Source organism: Rhineura floridana, chromosome 1 (genome assembly GCF_030035675.1).
Source record: "Rhineura floridana isolate rRhiFlo1 chromosome 1, rRhiFlo1.hap2, whole genome shotgun sequence".
Classification (NCBI taxonomy): domain Eukaryota; kingdom Metazoa; phylum Chordata; class Lepidosauria; order Squamata; family Rhineuridae; genus Rhineura; species Rhineura floridana.
In genome coordinates, this window is record NC_084480.1 from 284,042,637 (window position 1) to 284,062,950 (window position 20,314).

The following is a 20,314-nucleotide window of genomic DNA, read 5'->3' on the forward strand; positions in this document are numbered from 1 at the left end:
CATCATTTTGGCACCAGCTAAAGACTAATTTTTTTTGCAGGATTTTGATAGACTAAGATGATATTGTTTGTTATTAGTGTGCTGCCAAAACTTCCTGTGGCTATATAGGGATGTTTTTGTTTTATTGTTTTGCTTTTCATAGTATGATATATTCTTTTGTGTTTAATATTGTTTATTTATTTATTTATTTAAAATATTTCTATCCCACCCTTCTACCCTATAAGAGGGCACTCAGGGCACCTTACAATAAAATCGAACATTTACATAATAAAATTGTACACAATAAAAATCACAAAAACATTACATAAATTAAAATACATAAAATGCAGTTAAAATACATAAAACAATATATATACAAATACACACACATATATATGCATATATAGGGAGTGGTACTGAAGGAACTACTGAGATAAAAATTAACATAGAAGGCATAAAATCAGTGTCAGGCTCTACCCTCAGTCCCTCCCAAAAGCTCTCTGGAACAAGATCATTTTCAGAAGTCTCCGGAAAACCATCAGGGAGGAAGCAGAGTGGGCTTCTTGGGGTAGGGTATTCCAAAGCTTGGGGCCACAGCTGAAAAGGCTCTCTCCCGTGTGCCTGTCAGTTTAACATCTTTCACTCCAGGCATGAAGAGGAGACCAGAGGCAGATGATCTTAAATCCGGGGCAGGTACATATGGGTGTAAGTGGTTCCTCGGGTACATTGGTCCAAGGCCGTTCAGGGCTTTAAAGGTCAAAACCAGCATTTTGAATTGGGCCCGGAAACAAATTGGGAGCCAGTGGAGCTGATAAAGCACAGGGGTGATATGCTCCCTATGCCGTTTTCCAGTTAACATTCTGGCTGCTGCATTTTGAATCAACTGTAATTTCCGAACCATTTTCAAAGGCAGCCCCACATAGAGTGTGTTACAGTAATCAAGCCTCGATGTCACCAATGCATGTGTCACTGTGGCCAAGTCAACTGCTTCCAGGAACGGACGCAACTGGTAGACCAGTTTGATTTGGCCAAAAGCACTCCTGGCTACTGCAGCCACCTGATATTCAAGCAGCAGGGCAGGATCCAGGACTCCCAAACTGTGGACCTGCTCCTTCAAGGGGAGTGCAACCCCATCCAAAATAGGTTGCAACCCTATCCCTGGCGCAGTTTTCCCTTTGACCAGCAACACTTCCGTTTTGTCTGGATTAAATTTCATTTTGTTAGCCCACATCCAGCCCTTCACAGCCTCCAGGCACCGGTTTAGGAAGAGCACTCCTTCCCTGTAATCAGGTGGTAGGGAGAGATAGAGTTAAGTGTCATCAGCATATTGATGACATTGTACTCCAAATCTCTGGATGATCTCTCCCAGCAGTTTCATAGATATGTTAAAAAGCATGGGAGACAGAACTGAACCCTGTGGTACCCCATAGGCCAATGGCTAAGGGGACGAGCAGCAGTCTCCCAGCACCACTTTCTGGGTTCTGTCCCTCAGGTAGGACTGGAGCCACCGTAAAACAGTGCCTCCCAATCCCATCCCAGCTAGACGGCCCAGAAGGATACCATGGTCGATTGTCTCGAAGGTCGCTGAGAGGTCCAGCAGCACCAACAGGGATGCACTGCCCCTGTCTGATGCCTGGCATAGGTCATGAAGCAGGGCAACCAAGGCAGTGTCTGTCCCATGACTAGGCCTGAAGCCCAATTGAAAAGGGTCTAGATAGTCTGATTCATCCAGGAAAACAAGGAGTTGAGCAGCCACTACCTTCTCAATCACCTTGCCCCAAAAGGGGAGATTAGAGACTGGGTAGAAGTTGTTAAGATCTGCAGGGTCTAATGAAGGCTTTTTTTAAACAAAGGTCTTATCACAGCTTCCTTCAACAATGTTGGCATAGAACCTTCCCTTAGGGAGGTGTTTATTAAATATGCCAACGAGTCAACCACTTATTGTTGTAAGTCGCTTGGAGACCTTCGGGTATCAAGTGACTAATAAACCTTAATAACAACAATAACAACATGTTGCTGCGTGCAGTGCTTCTGTTTTGAACTCTCCATTCCATTCTCCTACTCAGTTTTCTGTTTTTCTCCCCAGTATTTAGTAAGCATTCCATAGTTATTGAGCACACACAGTCCTCATTAGTATTTGGGGTTCCCACCTCTAAGGACTTTAAAATACTTATTTTGGTACTCTTGCAAATCATGGGGTTCCCTCAAGCCTGCTGATACACCCCTCTTGTATATAAGTGGTGCCATGGTGGCACCATTGTGGCAACACAAGCAATTGTACTCACAGTCTGAACATGGAAAACAGACATAATTATGATAACATCTGGTTTAGGCAGCCCAACCACTGCTTTCTGCTGGAAAGTTAAGCAGAATGAAAATAGATTGTTCATTAGATTTGCCTTGCTGTTTTCCAGATATTAAAAGTGCAGCTATAAGAGCTGTAGAACAACCAGCTTGTTGACACTGAACATAGTGGGGTTAAATACCATAACTTTAAATACCATAATTGGTATATCTGATCATAACAAGGCAGACTTTAACTGCCACCATCAAAATACTCATCCCTCTCCTCCGACTTTCAAACAGTTCCTTTAGTTACTGGCTGAGCAAAATTAACGAAAATGACCAGAGTTGCAACTGGCAGGAGGGGATAAATGATATCAAACAAACTTTAATGTCTCATTTTACGGAAAAGTTCAAAAGGCAGATGTGGGTCCGTAAGCAAAGACTCAACTGAGCAATATAAAGGCAATGGCAGGGTGGAACACATAGTGAGTGGGAACATGGGGATACAGGAAGCCCTGCTTAGGCCCAATAATATTAGGCAGATGGATTAGGAAGTATCAAAATCAAGTCTTGATCACAATCCTCTTCAAAAAAAACCTCTATAATTTTAAAATTGTTCTGTTAGAGATGTGCTTTGTGGGTAGTGAATAAATACTGTGTGTTGTGGACCTGATGGTATGAGGGCTGCCTGTGGTTTGAGACTGGAGGCGCAGTGTAAGTGTGGCTTGTCACTGAGGCCACAGTGTGATGTGTCTGTGGTTGCTATAACATGCACTGTCTTGGAGACAATATGAACATATGTTATACATTACAGTATTTTGTAAATACGGTCATGTAGAGTGCCCCTGTTCACTGTTGCAGTTAGTCATCTGTGCCCTCCTCAATACTCCATTCCCAACCCCCTCCCATTTACATTTCTCCCCCAACCAGTCAGTTAATATTCTGTGGTCACTGAGTATGTTCAGTCCTTGTTGGTCTGGTTTTTTTTGGGGGGTGGTGGTCCTTGTAGGGGTTTCCCTCTAAACATAGGAAGCTGCCTTGTACTGAGTCACGCCATTGGTCCATCTAGGTCAGTATGGCCTACACTGACTGGCAGCAGCTCTCCAGATTTTCAGGCAGAGGACATTTGCAGCCCTACCTGGAGATGCTAAAGAATAAACCTGGGACCTTCTGCATGGAAAGCAGATGATCTACCACTGAGATGTGGCCCTGTTTTGGCTACACAAGCAACTGTACTTACAAAGAGAAATGTGGTGTGTGTGATCAGTTCTCTTATAGCCATACCTACTGACCCAAATACTCAGTGTGAATTTCCACATTCATTTATCACACCCAAAGTCTGTGGTCTTCCTTGTTATCTCCAATCATGCACACAGGCATAATTATAGAAGGATCATTGCTTGTAGCAGTTTTTATGGCTATTGAAAGCAATTATCCTCCTGCAGCTATGCCTGTGTATGTGATAGCACATTATGAGAGACCGGATCACACACACTGCATTTCTCTTTTTCAAAATCAACCATTATACCTGTCACCTTTTAAAAACTTACATACTTATTTGCAGCTATACCCACCAAGTTTAAACATTGCTGGATAGGACAGAAGCTCACTTTAAAAATAACATGTGGATATATTCATGTGAAAGAAATGTTTGTCTTGGGTGCAAAAGCAGAGGCAGAATGAGGTCTTGTTGTTATGTGCCTTCAGGCTGATTACGACTTATGGCGTCCCTATGAATCAGCAACCTCCAAGAGCATCTGTCATAAACCACCCTGTTCAGATCTTGTAAGTTCAGGTCTGTGGCTTCCTTTATGGAACCAATCCATCTCTTGTTTGGCCTTCCTCTTTTTCTACTCCCTTCTGTTTTTCCCAGCATTATTGCCTTTTCTGGTGAGTCATGTCTTCTCATGATGTGTCCAAAGTATGATAGCCTCAGTTCCATCATTTTAGCTTCTAGTGACAGTTCTGGTTTAATTGGTTCTAACACCCAATTTGTCTTTTTCGCAGTCCATGGCATGCACAAAGCTCTCCTCCTGACTTTAGTGTTCAGTGATATGTCTTTGCATTTGAGGACCTTTTCTAGTTCTCTCATAGCTGCCCTCCCCAGTCCTAAGCCTTCTTCTGATTTCTTGACTATTGTCTCCATTTTGGTTAATGACTGTGCTAAGGTATTGATAATCCTTGACAAGTTCAATGTCCTCATTGTCAACTTTAAAGCTGCATAAATCTTCTATTGATATTCCTTTAGTCTTTTTGACGTTCAGCTGTAGTCCTGCTTTTGTACTTTCCTCTTTAACTTTCATCAGCATTCGTTTCAAATCATTACTGGTTTCTGCTAGTAGTATGGTATCATCTGCATATCTTAAATTATTGATATTTCTCCCTCCAGTTTTCACATCTCCTTCATCTTACTCCAATCCCACTTTCTGTATATGTTCTGCGTATAGATTAAATAAACAGGATGATAAAATACACCTGTCTCACTCCCTTTCCGATTGGGAACCAATCTGTTTCTCCATACTCTGTTGTTACAGTAGCCTCTTGTCCAGTGTATAGGTTGCCCATTAAGACAATCGGATGCTGTGGCATCCCCATTTCTTTTAAAGCATTCCATAGTTTTTCATGATCTACACAGTGAAAGGCTTTGCTGTAATCTATAAAGTACAGGGTGATTTTCTTCTGAAATTCCTTGGTCTGTTCCATTATCCAACATATGTTTGTGATATGATCTCTGGTACCTCTTCCCTTTCTAAATCCAGCTTGGATGTCTGGCATTTCTCGGTTCATATATGGTAAGAACCTTTGTTGTAGAATCTTGAGCATTACTTTACTTGCATGGGATATTACCAGCATCAAGTTCTTGCATGGGATACTACCAGCAAATACTTGCATGGGATATTACAAGCATCAAATTCTGCACAGGTCTTACATAAAGCAGATTTTACAGCACTCCTGTACTCTGAGAAAGTAAAGAGCAGGCTCTCCATACACTCAACTTCCCCTACTTTACCTAGTAACCTCCCCCTTCACAAGCTATTTACTTTTTATGCAAGATGTGGAAAGTCCTCGCTTTCAGCAGTCTGATACTATTCAGGTCCACAGATTGAGGCTGCAGAAAATAAACATAAACATGAAACTGGTGCTGCAATCCAAACCTTGCTGCTTATATCTGCAGCCCTGCTACTCATACCAGCTAGAACAGGGGTGCAGGACATTTTGCCTGCCTGGAAATAGTGTAGCAATTGACCTGATGACATCAAGTGACAGCAGTGGGGTCAGCTGGGGATCCAGCAGATCCTAGGCTGGCTTAACCCCTGAGAATACACTGTTTCAGGGCTTTCTGTGAACTGCACTCCAGGCATGTGGAGCAGAAAGTTGTACAGCAGGAGAGTGACTGTGCTATCACTCCAGCACCTCCCCTCCAAGCAAAGGCAGTTTGGATTGCAGCCTAAAACACCAGTACATTTGCAGTGCTATTATTATGTTTAATCGGATCACAGTAAATTCCAGCCAGCAGATCCCATCAGCCAGGCCTTTAAAAAAAAAAGTAGGAGAGACCTACTCAAAGACATTCAGAAGCTACAGCAGTAGCCAAGGCACCACTGGTGGCTGGTGCCCATTGGGGTGGAAGACAGAGTGCCCAGTAGTAGGTGGGAGTCAGAGCCAATTAATTCTGGTTTTGTCCACATCCTCCCCCCTGCTGAGTTCTACCAAGGAAACACTGAGATTAAGAAGCAGAAGGAAGAAGGCAAGCAGTGCCACTCCCTAGACAGATTGTAAGTAAGAAGGTTGGGAGACCAGGCAGAAGACTGGCGGGTTGGGGCTGGCTGAGGGCAGACTGAGCTTGGTGGGGCAGAGCCCCACTTGCCCTAATGGACCAGCCACACACTGCTTCAGTGTGTGGGCAAAAGTGGCTCCCACAAGCACAGGGGCAGACTAGGGTAGTAGCAAAGGTTTTGGAGGACATGGCTGTAGGTGCACCATGTAACCTGCCTGCTGCCTCAGGTGCAGTGGAAGACGTTGTCTCGTTGCCAGTGCCAAGTCCAGTTGGTTTTTATACCTGGAAATGGAAGTGTGTGTGTTATCTTGACCATCACTACAGGCAGGAAAATATCTCGAACTGGTTCGGCATTCGGATTATACGGAAGGAGTGCTCAACGCTGATTGGAGAGTCGTGGCCTCAAGGCAGGGGCGTGTGTGTAAGTCGACAGCCTTGGGAGCCCCAGCACCTCTCATTTTGGCCATTCACCAAAACCTACTTGGGAGGAGCCTTCTCCCCCACAGCAGCCAACCAGTTCTGGCGGCCACCTCCTCTACCAAGATGGCGCCGACTCCTCCTCTTGGCTCTCTCTTAGGAAATCCAGTGGGGCGGGATGCCACCGAGGCTCGTCCTACTCGCCGTTTGGAGGCCGGCCCAGTTAACTGGGTGAGTGCGCGAGCGGGAGGGGCAGCAGCAGCAGCGGTAGCGATATCAGGAACGGCGGTGGAGGCAACCGAAGGTGTAGGAGCAACAAGCCACTGACCTGGAAGCGGAGCCAGGGAGGGCGCGCTTCGGTTTCTCAGTAAGCAAAGCTCTTTGGCTGAGGGGAGTAACGAGTCGTGCCTTTCGGGTGAAGTCGAACGGGAAAGCTTAACATAGCTCAGGAAGGAATCAAGCCGAGGAGGGGGGCGGCGAAGGCAGCGCGCAGGAAACTTTCCCTCCCGGTCCCTGGTGGATCCGCGGCCATGTTGGGATCCCGACTGTTCAGGGAAGCTCCCCGGCACAGCAAGTACGGCGTTGTCCGTAGCTGTAGTGGGGAACGGGAAGGAGGCACTGGAAGACAAGGCGTCTTTTCGCTTCTTGGTACTTAGGGACCGTCAGCGAATCTCCCTCTTTCTTCTCCTGTCTTGAGGAAAGGCGCCGTCGGTTTTGTCCGTTGGAGTCGGCGTCACGGGGACTACCACTTTTTCCGGCTAACGCTTGGCCGGCGCGACTGTGCATGTGGTTTCAGGCACCTTTTGAGTCCATCGAGTACAAACGGCGGCACACGACTTGGCAGTGAGGACGGCAGGAGGCAGTTAAGCGTAACGGGGGAGGAAGAAAGGAGGAGGGATGTGGCCGTTTAGAGTTTAAAATTATTGACGGTCTAGAAAAATAGTGATAGTTTGAAGCTCTTTTGCCTCAAACGTCGCCCCGCCCCACTTCCAGGCGCTCCCAAAGTGGGAAGCAGCCGCCCAAAGTAAGTTCTTCGGTGTTCACTGTGGGGCTTAGTATGCGAGCCAGCGGCTGCAGCCTAATTGGCCCCCCACCGGTGACTCTGTATAGAGGGAGGGGAGAACCTCCCACTTCTCAGGGTGCCATTGACTTGGGGGAGGGTGTCAGTAAATATAGCGTATGTGGACGGGCGCGCTCCCTCGTTTTCTTCGTAAACAAAACAGCAATCTTAGAGCCTTCCCGCCCAGTTCTTCTCTTTCTCTTTATTCTAGCGCGCGCGGGGGGGGGAATCTCCCGTAAACCTATTTATAAGATGGGGCTAAGTTTATGTTTTTAAGTCTGCCTGTCAAAAGTACGCGTGTGTTGCGTTTCACTCCTTTACCGAGCCAGTTTCATGATGCTGTGTGACTGTTTTGCATCAGAAGGCAGGGAACTTCCTGTGACTGTCAGCAAGGGGTTAGCCCAAGCAAATGGATTAGGGCTGGAAGGAAGTTAGCTCTCCTGTTTCGTTTTCTTTTAATAGGCTGGGCCCGGCTGAGATGTTGTTCATGCCAGTGGTTTAAAAAAAAGTTTTGCCTGCCATGGCATCCTGAAGAGGGGTGCCAACTTTCTGTTCCTGAAATAAGAAGGGTTGTTCTTTTTATGTCTTAAACCTGTCTGTTTGGAATTTCATTTGTTTGTTTGAAATCCATAACTGCCTTTCCATTAAAACAGTGCTCACGGTAGCTGGTGAAAATTTGTATCAACACACTCGTCTCAAACATAAAATAGAGGAAAAATTCATAACACAGTTTTATTCCGAGCGAATCCAGGCAGTGTTAAACACATACAGGAATACGTTCTTTTAAAATATAGTAATTGCGATAAGTGAATTGAAGTTGTTAAATTTTATTTATTTATTTATTTAATTAATTTATATCCCTCCCTTCCTCCCAGCAGGAGCCCAGGGCGGCAAACAAAAGCAGTAAAAACACTTTAAAACATCATAAAAACAGACCTTAAAATACACTAAAACAAAACAACTTTAAAAAAGCTTTAAAAACATCTTAAATAAAAGGGTTAAAAAACATATTGTTTAGAAAAAAAACATTTTTTAAAAAAACATTAAAAGCAATTCCAACACAGACGCAAACTGGGATAGGTCTTAAATGCCTTTTGCTAAAAGTATTCAGATTTTATAAAGGTTTGCTTTCTGTTATAGGATAAACATATTGCCTGAAAACATTTTTATTTGCTGTTGTGACTTAAATAAATTGGCATATATTTGTCCAGGCAACTGCTGTTTCCTATACCAATGGCCATCTGATTTAATTGCCTCTGCCGCACTTCTGACCTGCCCAGGACATTTCAGGACCTAATGACAACTACAGCCGATGGAAAGACCACCAAAGGTAGCACTATGCACATAGAACTATCTGCAGGCATAGGAGGGGCCTCTGCAAGGGATGTTTGAAGCATTTTAAGTTACACTGATTTAATTTTAAAAATGTTTACTGTGTTGGATTGTTGCTTGTATTTTAGTATTGTTTTGTTATTTATTGTATTTTTATGCTGTTTTATGTTCACCGCCCAGAGAGCTATTGCTAGTCGGGCAGTATATAAATTTAATAAATAATAATAATAATAATAAAAATCATAATAATGTGCTCCTATCAGCAAAGCTCTTCTCTGCACCAGTAGAGAGGCACCTCCACTCCTTCCTACCACCCCACCCTCCATCCAGTGGATCTGAGGTTAGGATGGTGCTGCAAAATATTTAAAGAAAAAGGCAGGATTATCTGAATGTAAAGATGAAAAAAAGAAAATTTATTGGCTAGTTTAAAATAGTTAAATCTACTGGATTTGAGTCCCTTTTGTTTGTCAGAATGACTTATTTGTCCCTTTATTTGCTAACCTGGAAGTGGTGTAGCTAATTCCCTCCCTATAGAAATAAATGAGGGGGGATTTAAAAAGGAAAGAACTGTGGAACAATAAAAAAGAGGCAATTCCCTCCACACGTACACCTTTTGCCCGGCTGGTACAAGCTAGCAGGGCTTTGGAAGTGACAATAGATCCGCCACATGATGATGTGGGGCAGAATGTTTTTCAAAACAGAAAGTTATCCATTGCTTTAGTTTTCTGTGGAAAACTTTGTTTTCATGTATACTTTAGTGATAATTAATGGATGCCAGTTGCAAATACAATATTAGGCAAGTGTGGCAGTTTCAAAGTGTTTAGTTTTCTTTACTAAATACTGGTAAAATGAACATGCTAAATTAGATCACTCTCTACGGCAGGGGTTTATTACGTACCGTTACTGTGCTACTGTATTTAGAGTGTCTGCTGTTTATGTGACTCTCTTTGAGCACAGATGTGTTTGTGGAAAATGTGGTATACAAATAAATTGACTATGACTAAATGATAGTGCCATCAGTGTATGAGAAGACTAACAGAGAGAGGTTTCATACAATACGATTTTCACCAATGGCAGAGAGAAAGTAAGGGAAGATAGAATGGGGAAGGTAGGCAAGGCATGCTTTGGAGCTGTTTTTGTTAACACATGTTTAGAAGTTAAGTTTAAAAGTGACACTGCTGATTTCTAGACCTCTTACATGAAAGCTTAATGAAATGTAGTTGTTTTTTCTGTGACTGTCAGATGCTGTATGACAGATTGGTAGCCTAAGTCTCTGTGCTGGGTTTAGAACAGAGAACCACTATGTACAGTTATGAATGATAATAATATTTTCTATATAGTCCCTGTATTGCCCAGAAATTGGAGAATTATTCCATGTTTAGTGGCTGTGATGCACTATTGTTGCTGGGTTTTTTTTCAGGCTGTGTGAGATGTGCACTACAGTAGGGCCCCACTTCTCGACACGCCGCTTTTTGGCGTTCCGCTAATATGGCGCCAGTGGGGCCATCAGCTGGGGGGGCTGGAGCTCCCCGCACTCCAGCTGATCGCGCAGGAGGAGGGGAAGATCAGCTGTAGCGTGCTACAGCCGATCTCCTCTTCTGGCGCAATCAGACTCCCACTCGAGCTGATCGCGCCGGAAGAGGGGAAGATCTGATCTTCTCCTCCTCTGGTGCGATCAGCAGGTTAGGTTCCAGACCCCCGGGCTACAGCTGATCCGCTTTTTGGAGGTTTTTGCTTTCCAGCAGGGGTCTGGAACCTAACCTGCCATATGAGTGGAGCTCTACTGTAGTTAGATCTGTACTTCTGTTTAAAGTTTGACAGTGAAATTTTTAATACTGTCAAACACATCTGTGGAAGGAAATATATTCAGTTCCCTTTTAATGTGTTCATACATTGGTAGGTTGCTGACAGAGGAGGCCTTTTGACATCTGTTTAGCAATATGTGTGCTTTCTCTATGACCCACGTGTCTTTAGACACTTAGCATTTCCTTTTCAGGAAACAATTGCTGGCATATAGAGAGGTATAACTGGCTTCCTCATCAGCTGTTCCCAAGCTAATCCTGGTAATTAATTGTTAGTCCCAATGTTTACAGTTGTGAGTCATCATCTTTATCATGTAGATGGCTGTAGACCTAATGAGATTTGAACCTGTAATGTAGGATTCTTCATCTTCTGCGGCTTGATATGTGCTACTTTTTTTTTCTTGTTTTGTTATTTCTAAAAAAGCAGATTGCTTCACAAACTCAGTATGCAACATACTTCATAATTTTCTCAAAACATTTTGTATTGGTTAGCCCACAAAAGCTAGTGAGGATGTAGCTCAGCCTTTCTCAACTTAGTGCCCTCCAGATGTTTTGTACTAAAGCTAGCATAAGTCTCAGCCATGGCAGGTGGATGTAGATGGGCACCAGGCTAGGGTAGGTTATGTGGCTACATGAGAAAGTATATTTTACATAGATTTTTAAAATTTTATACGTAGAGGTTTTTATCTTATAAATCCAAAAAAGGAAAAAAGTTTTTTGGTGAAAGATTAGAAACTTAAGTGAACTAAGTGTGTTCACATGTGGTCACACATTGTACAAAAAGTAAGAAAATTAGGGAAAGGAAGCATGAAATAGTAAAAGCAAGTACTATAAATGTTGTCTTGTCAGATCTAGTGACAAACAACAGTTTTAAAATGTAAGCCAATGATTCCAATCTCCTAGTGGCTACACTGGAAGGGAAGAGGGAGCCCTGGATCTCAAGGCTCATCCAGACTTATTCCTGTTGTGATAAACTATAGTTTAGCATTACGTTCTAAAGAGTTATTCTTGAATAAACCTAAGTTGTCTTAAACAAACTTGAGATGACTTAAATTCCATGAGAGAATTCATTAGCTGGCTAATTTTCCTGAAGGCAAAGAGATATGTCTAAGTGCAGGCTTCAATCCATGTTTTCTTGCAATTGGATTTGTGTATTAGCTGTTACTTAAACATGTTTATAACTCTTTATCCATATGTACAGTTATGATTGGTTTGTTCTGGCAGCTGAAAAACAGACAAATGCATTTGGAGAAATGTAATGAAAAGTATATGTTGCTTATTGAATATGAAAAAATCAGAATGGCTGGGATATAACCTTGGCAGGAATGTCAAGGACAGACTTGCAGTATAGTATGGTACTGTTAGATACCGTGGAATCTGAATAACACCAAACCCAAACCCATCATGTCTTTTGATGAAATACAAGTTATGGTATGAGAAGAAATACAATAAAGATCAGATCAAACAAAACGCCTATATAATGAATCTATTTGGTGTCTGGAATAAATACAAAAAAAAGTCAGTTCACATGTATCTCCTTGCACAGTACATCACGATGAAATGGGTGATGGGTTTTTTTTAGGAAATCTTAACCTTTGGAAGAAATATAACTTAATAGGAAATTTAACACGTAATGGAATTTTCAACCCACATGAGGAAATAGTTAATATGACAGAACAACATTGTCCTTTATTCTTTCAGTACCTTCACTTCAGAAATGGTACAAATATTTACACTCAGTATGGTGTGTTAAGAGATACAACAGAAATGGACGAGTTATTGACCAGATTTTTTTAAACCTCTTAGTAAGATGTACAGTAGGGCCCCGCTTTTCGGCGTTCCACTAATACGGCAGCTTTCAATTAGAGTAAGGCCCCACTCATACGGCGCTTGTTCCGCTTTTATGGCGTTTTTCGCGTGTTGGGTTTCGCTTTTAGGTGGAGGTCTGGAACGTAACCCGCTGTATGAGTGGGGCCCTACTGTAAAGGATAATTATAAACATAACACTGAATACCTACCAGGCAAAGTGGGAAACAAACCTGGGATTTGAAATTCCTCTCAATGTGTGGAAATGGCTTTCTAAAAATATCCCAAGTAAACCATCAGTATGGTGTTAAAAGAAACTTCTGTTGGAAACGTGGAAGTCTAAAGTTAACAATAATTTACCGTTTTGTCTTAATTGGGAAATTGTGGGTACCAGGTTCAGAACAAAGTAGGATCTTAAACTTCTGTTGTGTGCAATATTGGCTTGTTCCAGACCTGCTGGACGTAGTTTCCCAGTTAATGGTTAATTGGAGATGTAATTGCTATGAGGGGCGAAGGGGCTACATGTGCAAGCAAAGGGCTTGAGCATATTTCAATTTATTAAGCAGAGATATAATAATCTGAATACATTGCATAGGATAAAACTTTAAAAAGACAAAATAGTGCTAAAACAGTATGGCTTCCCTAAAACAGAGTTCAAATCCACATTGTTAAAGTAGGTCCTGTGCCACTGTAAGATTCCAGGACTACATTTTCATATTAAGCTTGATGAGAAGTGAGAGCTTCTTTAGGACTATTCACATCAGAGCTGAGGGAAAACCTGAATTTGTTGGAGCTAGCATAAAATATTTGTGTGCCCCCAGCCTAAGAGTACCAAATTTGCTTTCATTGGGGAGAAATGAGTTGTCTTTTTCCAGTAATAAAACAACTCTCTTGCATTTCTAATATAAATTCATACATTTTCAGTTCAAATGGTGAACAAGCTGTGATCAGAAGGTTCTGAGGGGTGGTTAAACTTTTTAAGGAGGCAGAAAGAAAACAGATCTCTTCTAAATACTGGGTAACATCCAGTTGTGTCTGTCTGTGAGCTGAATGGTCTTTATCTTCCTCTATTTGCCTCCTGCAACTCCCCCACGTGTTCCCAAATCAATCCTGGGTGTGGGGCAGGGGAGGGATGAACTACAAAGGGAGAAGAGGAAGGGGAAGTTCCATTACATATGAGTGGGAATCGCTTGCACAACATCACGTATTGCTGACTGTGTGTGTATTGTTTTAATGTTGATATTTTCTAAATGGATATGACTTGTATTGCAGTTCCCTTTGGCTACTGTTTAATGTAAATATTATTAAGAAAAATGGCTCCTGTCCAAATACTAACTAAATCCCCGACTTTATAAATATGTTTAGCAAGATAAGCTTCCGTGCGTTTACCTAGAACTTCAGATCAAGAATTCCCTCACTATTCATTGACTAAATTCCAGAACCTCTAACAGACTCATTCCACTAAGTTTATTTGGTTGCTGTAAGGATTAAAGCATGCCTGTTACACTTGTGTGCCTTTTTTTGCATCTGATTTAACACTGAGGAAATTGAGACAAAAATCTAAACTTTTTAAAATTATCAAGGGTGTTCAGACCATGCTGCCACTTCCTTTGTAACTAGATATCTCCTTCCCCCAAAGAGAAAAAAAATCTCACTGGATGATCTTAGAAATAGAAGTTAAAGATAAATAACAGCTTCAAAGGTATTTGCAGTGGCATATTTTCCTTTTTCAAATGTGGTGTTCTTAGTTTCTCACTGTAGTATTACTTTTAAAATAAGAGCACTTCTGGATATGAAACATCCATCAAGTCCAGCAACTTCTTTCGCCAGATCGCTCTGGGAAGCACCCGAGCCTGGCATGAAGACCATAGCGTCCCTACCATCATTTTTGATCATGGCTCAGTTTCTGTTAGACTTTTCCCACAGCAGTCTTGAGACTATAAAACGTACTTCAGCAATGAGACTCTCCTAAATAATTAGAAAAACTAATTAATATACTGTTAATGCACACTTCCATGGGAACAGCTTGTGTTTGGACAAATGGAAGGAAAGAAACCACTTCTCAGTGCATTTCTTTTTGATTATACATGAACTGTGGAGGAAGATAAGACCCCCCCCTCTCATATATGCAATTAATAGTGAACCACATTTTCTTAAGTGATTCCTAGTTAGACAGAGAAATTTGCAGGTGGTCTTGGAGGCACAGGTATTTAAAATATGGAGAATGCAGAACTGCATTTTGCGTTATGGCCTATGTGCTGAAATATACTGCAAAAAATATTCTAGCCTATGGAGCACAGACAGGGGAGGGACCAAGAACTCTGTGCCGGATGCAGTGGAGTGGGTTTCTCTGGCAGCCTCCTTGGTTTCTATGCTGGGTGCAGAGGAGGGACAGTATAATCCATTACTCTTGATCCAGCCTGCTCACTCATTTGCAGGCAGTTCCTTGTCAACCTATGGCTGCCAGGCCAGTAGTTAAATATAAGACTGATAATAGAGACCAAATTGTACCGATTTGTAACGAGCATTGCTCCATACTCTGTTACTACTGGCATCAGTTTCTAAATGATTAATTTCTTCAGCTTAGTTTTACTTATAGAACGATTAGATATCTGTCTTTTGCCACCTATGACTTCTTTCATGGTAGTGGTTTCTTCAGATCTCATCTCCTTTATATCATCTGTCAAACTGATAGCTGTTAATGACCGTCCAGCATAACACTGCTTATCTATTTTGCGTTGTCTGGAGATCCATGAAGCAGTCACTGGCTAGCTAATCTTCTGAATGCGTAGCTTTTGTGAGGATTAGTAACCCAAATGTAAGTTTGGTTGATGATCAGATCAGTTAGCTGTGTCACTTATACAAATAAGGTGTGTCCTTGAAGTGGTCAGTGAACAATGGCAAGGCTCCTTGAGTCAGGTTGTAGTATCTACTTATCAAGAGAGGAAGAGTGACATCACAGTTCTAAGTTGGTAGCAACTGTCGTGAGATGTTACATCATTTTAGATAGGTAAAAGGGGTCGAGGTCCACTCAGCCTTCCATCCATCCGTGGTCGGTAACATGAGTACCTGGCATATGCTGGGGGGTAAAGAAAGGCCAGGGAAGGAACTGGCAATCCCACCCCATATATACGGTCTGCTTAGTAAAACGTGGCAAGATGTCACCCTAAGAGTCAGAAATGACTCGCACTATCAGTGCGGGGACACCTTTACCTCCCTCCCCTCCCCTCCCCAATACCAGCTCCAATCATATTGCTTGTGTATCTCTGGACTAGGACCTTCATCTAAAACTAACACTGGATGAAGGAAAGCACAAGTTACATCTTTGATACCTTACTAAAACAGAGACACAATTATTGTTAGGATAAAACAGCAACTCTTTCTGAGAAGAACTGGAACTTCATATTCATCCAAGAGTGTTGTGCATCAACTGTTTTATTTCTTGGAAGCGGTTGCAGTGTCTATAATGCCAAACCTCAGCTGGCATTGAGGCTCCATCTCCTAAGCATCCTCTTGTACTAAACATCCCCTTCGCAGGGCAATTGATTCCATACTTGGAGAAGCTAGTTGTGTAATTGAGGTAGACACAATATGTAATAAACAGTAGGGTTGGCTTTATATGTGTACTCTATATGATTTTAAAACTTCATTGATAACCTTTTGATTCAGAGGATAATCACACCAGTTCAAAATGTTGCCATCTGTTGTGTTATGGATACTGTTTTGGAGTTGCATGATTTTTTATATAAAACCAACAAACTAATGCAACTATATTGGTCTAATGTCAAGCAAATATTATATTAATAATTCATTCATTTTAGGAGACACACTTAAATCAGGTCTCTGTGTGTTCTGCATTTGTCCAATGAATCATGTTACCTGTATTATGTATATTCAATTGTTAATCATTTTTACCCTCATGGATAACACCAGCACCTTTTTAGTGTTGATTAGGCTGTCAATTATCTTTCACAGGTAGTGCACAAGTTTAAGAAAAATGTGTAGTCAGTTTAAATTATGGTTGCAAAGAGAGTTAGTAGCACCTTGGGGTTTGTGTAAGTGTAGTTAACGCTGATGCAGATGTAATGAACCAAGTTTATAAGTGGCGTGTACAGACTAATGATCTGGCAACACTCTTCTGATCTATTGACTTTGGAAGCAGTATGTCTGCACTAAGCCCAGGTGATTAGAATCAGCTTATACCTCTTGAGGTTTTCCATCAAGTACTATAAAAGATGCCATTTCAGCTGTGGTAACTAAAGGGTCAGAGTTATGGAACAGAACTGAAACAAAATCAAGTAATGGAGTAGCTGGATAAAAGATGAGAAAAATTAGCAATATACTTTATTAAATCTAACCTTTCTTGTAGTTAAATACTCGGACTTCCTCCGCATTATAAAAAATAGTGTGCTGTATTCCTATATAGAACTAGCTTGAATTTTGTTTTTTCTTCCCGAACGTTTTAACTAGTTCTTTTTAGATATTTTTGTTTGTTTTAATGGTTTATATGCCACTCTTCAGCAATATTAGTTTATAAAAAGTTAAAATTCCAATAAAACAAATTAAAGCAAAATATTAAGATGCCCCATTGATGTGATTTTCTTCCAAATCATAAATGTTTCAGTGATGTCATTTCCCCCCAAATATGCATTTCAGTTTGTTATGAAGATAACACTGTGAATTAATTTCTCATAGGAAGTCTGATCAAAACTTATTCTGATGGATGTACCATGCTAGCATTCATTAGTATTGGAGTGAGGTGGAGAGAATATATGGGATGCCTATTCAGAGATAGCATGATGTTGGTGATTTTTTGTGGAAATTACTTTTGCCTCAAGATGGAAGCTAATATCATCAAAATGCCATCTGTGGTAGTTCTGGAAGTGTATTACTACTTTTACTTGTACAACTGCTGTTCCTGCCGTTGGCAAATGAACCTGCAGCAAAGTGTTGGTTCTTACAGAGTATTTGCTTCCCTTTTCAGTGACTCTTAAAACCTCTGGTGAGTTTCTGTTGAGAAATGTGAAACCTTATGAGATAATTTCTTTTGCCCCTTGATTCCCTAATAATCCTTGAATTGGGAATCAGGGAAATCAAGGCTTTATAGGACCATGACAGGATAAGAATTTGCTCCAGGACAACTAGCTTCTGTATTTTTGAGGCTACCCTGTTTCTTCTTCTTCTTGGGACTGGTTGGGACTGGATCAGTTCAGCTCCCCTCATGAGTTTTCAGGTTGTATAATGGGATATATCATTTGGCAGTAAAAGAGTTACAGATATGGAACATGTGCTATGATGGTATGAGATCACTGATTGGATGGGGAGTATTTTCCTGAAATAGCATCTTAAAGGGAGGTTTAGCCATGGCTCTTGCCATTCTAGTATGCCTGTGAGAGCAGTTCAATAAAATTTATATAAAATGTACATGGAGTCTCATTGCTCCATATGTGAAACAGTAAATGTCTTACTGTACCTTGTTTCAAAATTTAGTAAGGCAACCAGGGAGGGGCAAGATAGAGTTGCTTCATGGGCTGATCTGGTTAGTAGCATGCCTGTTGGCCATCTTTACTCTACAGTATAATTAATAACACATGATTGGGTAAAATTATTTTTGCACAGAAGGTTAAGTCAGCTAAGACTTAGGACTTAGAAGCATTTGTATTGTTACAGAAATCTTCACTGAATAGCTGTTTCTTGTGATCAATGCTGAGGGAATCTTCCCAGGAAATCCCACATGTCCTACGAAAGCAACAGTGCAGCCAGAATATGGAAAGCTGGTAAAGTCCTAACTTGTGTACCATAACAACATAAGAGCCTTGCTTGAATCAGGCCAAAGGCTCATCTGGTTAGTATTCTGTTCTCACAGGGGCCAACCAGATGCCAGTGGAAACTTGCACGAAGGACCTGAGCACAACAGCACTCTCCCCACTTGTGATTCTCAGCAACCGGTAGTCAGAGGCATAGTGCCTACAACACTGGAAGAAGTACATAGCCATCATGGCTAGTAGCCATTGATAGCCTTACCCTCCATGAACCTGCTTAATCTTATTTTAAAGCTGTCCAAGTTGATAGCCATCACTACATCTTGTTGGAGCTAATTCCATCATTTAACTGTGTTCTGTGTGAAGAAGTACTTTCTTTTGTCTGTCCTGAATGTTCCAATATTCACTTTAACTGGATGGTCCAGAGTTCTAGCATTATGAGAGAGGGATAAAAGTTTCCCTATGGCCATGTTTCCCACACCATGCATCATTTTATACGCTTGTATCATATCATCCTTACCTTTTTTCCAAACTAAAAGTCTCAAATGTTGTAACCTTTCCTCAGTCCCTTGACCATTTTGATTGGCCTTTTTTTGAACCTTTTCCAGCTCCACAGTACCCTTTTTGAGGTGAGGTGACCAGAACTGCAGACAATATTCCAAGTGAAGTCACATCGTAGCTTTGTGTAGTAGCTTTATGATACTGCCTGTTTTATCTTAAACCCTTTTCTAATGATCCCGAACATGGAAATTTCCCTCTTCAGTGCTACTGCACACTTAGAGATGTGAAGGCCCAGAAAAAGCCCTCGGAAAGATTTTTTTTGGGGGGGGGGGGAACACAGGAAAAAAGACACCCCCTGTTTTTCCCCAATTTTTTTCTGTATTTTTTCCTGGGCCTTTATATCTCTATGCACACTAGGTTGACATCTTCATTAAGCTATCCACTACGACTTCAGGGTCTCATTTCTGGTCAGTTGCTGCAAGTTCAGACCCCACAAGAGTGGATGTGAAGTTTTAGGTAGCCCAATTACAGAGTTCTTTGGGCGGCTTGTAATAAAAGTTAAAATAATCAAATATGCAAATGAGATACCATATTTAATAAGACACAAATAAGATACAAATATATGAAATAAGAAACCATAAAATCTAACACAGCATAAAACTAGCAGCTGAGGGTAAAATCAGTTTTTTCAATTTGAAGGTCCTCCTTAAGAGGACCTCCCTAGACCCAGAAGTGTAAAACAGCTATTGCCCAGTGGCAAATGGGCCATTTTTGGACAAGGTGCTCAAGAGGGTGGTGGCAGCCCAGCTTCAAGCATGTTTGAAGGAAACTGATTACTTGGATCCATTCCAGTCTGGCTTCAGGCCTGGCAATGGCACTGGAATCGCTTTGGTTGGCCTGGTTGATGATATTTGTTGGGAGAGAGATGGGGGAGTATGAGTTTGCTCATTCTCCTTGATCTCTTGGTGTATCCTCCGTGGTGCAGAGTTGTAAGCAGCGGTAACGCAGCCGAAGCTCTGCTCACGGCTGGAGTTCGATTCTAACGGAAGGAGGAAGTCGAATCTCCGGTAAAAGGGTTGGAGGTCCACTCAGCCTTCCATCCATCCGTGGTCGGTAAAATGAGTACCCGGCATATGCTGGGGGGTAAAGAAAGGCCGGGGAAGGAGCTGGCAATCCCACCCCATATATATGGTCTGCCTAGTAAACGTCGCAAGACATCACCCTGAGAGTTGGAAACGACTCGCACTATAAGTGCGGGGACACCTTTACCTTTTACCATGGTATCCTTTTGGAGTTTCTAAGAGAGGTGGGGGTTGAGGGCACGGTGCTTCAGTCGTTCTGCTTATATCTCTAGGGCTGCTTCCAAAAAGTAGTTATGAGAGGCTACTGTTCGGCACCATGGGAGCTGACCTGTGGTGTTCCTCAGAATTCCATCTTGTCTCCCATGCTATTTAACATCTATATGAAGCCGCTGAGAGCTGTCAGGAGATTTGGAGTGAGGTGCCATCAATGTGCAGATGACACCCAGCTCTGTCTCTCTGTTCCATCTAAATTGGGAGAGGCACTTGAGGTGCTGGGCCGGTGCTTGGAG

General features: G+C 41.9%; 1 protein-coding gene across 7 annotated transcripts in view; it reads left to right on the top strand.

The window, feature by feature from the left end:
• The first annotated feature begins 6,497 nt into the window (after positions 1 to 6,497).
• PLEKHF2 (pleckstrin homology and FYVE domain containing 2) overlaps positions 6,498 to 20,314 on the top strand; it is a 28,180-nt gene continuing 14,363 nt past the window's right edge. Inside the window, exons 1-2 of one of the 7 annotated variants that reach the window (XM_061603427.1) lie at positions 6,498 to 6,827; positions 8,732 to 8,850. The gene's annotated coding sequence lies outside the window, so the exon portion shown is untranslated. Of the gene's footprint in view, positions 6,828 to 6,860; positions 7,035 to 7,074; positions 7,323 to 7,402; positions 7,485 to 8,731; positions 8,851 to 20,314 lie in introns of those variants that run through there. The other 6 variants (XM_061603437.1, XM_061603447.1, XM_061603457.1 and 3 more) reach the window with 6 other exon arrangements.